The following is a 2318-nucleotide window of genomic DNA, read 5'->3' on the forward strand; positions in this document are numbered from 1 at the left end:
CTCATCACCAGACCAATACCATCCCTATAGTGAAGCATGGTGGTGGCAGCATCATGCTGTGGGGATGTTTTTCATCGGCAGGAACTGGGAGACTAGTCAGGATAAAGGGAAAGATGACTGCAGCAATGTACAGAGACATCCTGGATGAAAACCTGCTCCAGAGCGCTCTTGACCTCAGACTGGGGCGACGGTTTATCTTCAGCAGGACAACGACCCTAAGCACACAGCCAAGATATCAAAGGAGTGGCTTCAGGACAACTCTGTGAATGTCCTTGAGTGGCCCAGCCAGAGCCCAGACTTGAATCTGATTGAACATCTCTGGAGAGATCTTAAAATGGCTGTGCACCGACGCTTCCCATCCAACCTGATGGAGCTTGAGAGGTGCTGCAAAGAGGAATGGGAGAAACTGGCCAAGGATAGGTGTGCCAAGCTTGTGGCATCATATTCAACAAGACTTGAGGCTGGAATTGCTGCCAAAGGGGCATCGACAAAGTATTGAGCAAAGGTAGTGAATACTTATGGACATGGGATTTCTCAGTTTCTTTATTTTTAATAAATTTGCAAAAATCTCAGGTAAACTTTTTTCACATTGTCATTATGGGATGTTGTGTGTAGAATTCTGATGAAAAAAATGAATTTAATCCATTTTGGAATAAGGCTGCAACATAACAAAATGTGGAAAAAGTGATATGCTGTGAATACTTTCTGGATGCACTCTATCTATCTATCTATCTATCTATCTATCTATCTATCTATCTATCTATCTATCTATCTATCTATCTATCTATCTATCTATCTATCTATTATTTTAATATTATCACGAGATTAAAATATCTATCTATCTAACCTTTGCTTTAGAATTTGTAAAAAAGGAAAGCCTGTTCTATCTAAACCGTTTTTCATTGCTGTCTTTAAGGTTGCAGTTTGAGTGAAACAGCCTTTCCCATTTCACAGAACGCCATCTTGTACAAGGGCAAGCTGACAGGCCCTGCAGTGAAACAGCTGTCCCATCTCACAGAAGGGCACGCTGACCGTCCCTGTGCGTTCATGGCTCAGTGTGTAGAGAGAGATACAGCAAAAAATGTTCCTGCTGCTTGAATCTGGCAGGCCCTGCACATGCACCTCCTTCGCTGTGAAAACAGACGCTCGTTTTGTGGTTTTTAACTATTGAAGATAAAGAATTTTAGGTATTGCGTGTAAGGCACGAGATAACTAGTTTGATATAAGTGTTTTAAAAATCACACAGATGTAAATAGTATGCAGCAATTCCCTTTTAAATCATGCTTGATACGTATAAAAAATCTAAAACAAACCCTTTTCTATCAAATACCCCACATTTTAAATAATCAAGTACATTTATGTATGTATTTTCAGCTGAGCTAAGGATCCACATTGCGGAAGCATTTCGCTTAACTTTCTAAAGGTGAGAGATGTACCCAGACACAGAGTGAACAGGCACACTTGAATAAGAAGCTACCAGAAGTGGGGATTGAACCCACGCAGGTATTTGCCCATCGGATCTTAAGTCCAACGCCTTAACCACTCGGCCATTCTGCTGGTAGCAAAAGGTGGTTTAATCACTCTTCACCACTCCATGAAAACTGCGATCATTCTTTCAGCTCCTTCAAAAACAGGTGGAGACTCATCCTCTCTTCTGACACGGGACGCCAGAAGGGGAGACTCCCACTTCAGCAGCACATAGCTGTGTGCCCTGCTCAAGCATTATGTGAAATACTCTATGGAAGATTAGCTTTTCTTTTGCTGATACACATAATTGTGCAGCTGACACAAGAAACAGGCCTTCAACATAAGTTCATATCTTCCTGTTGTAAATGTAAAGCGGTCTTAAAACAGGTCAAAGGGCATACAACTGCTAAAAGAAATCACTTTTCTTATTAGAAAGTATGCTTTCAAAAAATCCATCTCTTTTTGGTATATATATAAATAAGCGTTCAGACCGGTCCATTGCACAGCTTGCTGTTAATACTGAAAGATGACTCCGAATCTCATTGAAAGTTAAAATGGTGCGTCTTCAATATCTTATTAGAACAATGTTTTCTATTTATTTATTTTTTATGGATAGAGACTAAATGAAATATAATTATTGTTAATACAGTCTATTCTCCCAAGAGTCCCGGCAGTCAAGATCACGGTACGGCATATTATTGATTAACGAGTATATTTTAAAAAATGTATTGCTGAATCCTTATATTTTATCCTTAGGTCAATATTTCCAAGTTGAATCTCTGATATTTTACTCGGAAACCGGTAAGACCCCTTTTAAAAAATGATATCTGTTTAAAATGAGAGGGGTTGGG

At 39.6% G+C, this 2318-nt stretch overlaps 1 non-coding gene across 1 annotated transcript; it reads right to left on the minus strand.

The window, feature by feature from the left end:
- Window positions 1-1474: 1474 nt before the first annotated feature.
- Window positions 1475-1557, minus strand: trnal-uaa (transfer RNA leucine (anticodon UAA)). The gene has a single exon. It is a non-coding gene; the product is annotated as a tRNA-Leu (tRNA).
- Between the last annotated feature and the right edge of the window lie 761 nt (window positions 1558-2318).

The sequence above is a fragment of the Erpetoichthys calabaricus genome, chromosome 3 (genome assembly GCF_900747795.2).
Source record: "Erpetoichthys calabaricus chromosome 3, fErpCal1.3, whole genome shotgun sequence".
Lineage (NCBI taxonomy): Eukaryota > Metazoa > Chordata > Cladistia > Polypteriformes > Polypteridae > Erpetoichthys > Erpetoichthys calabaricus.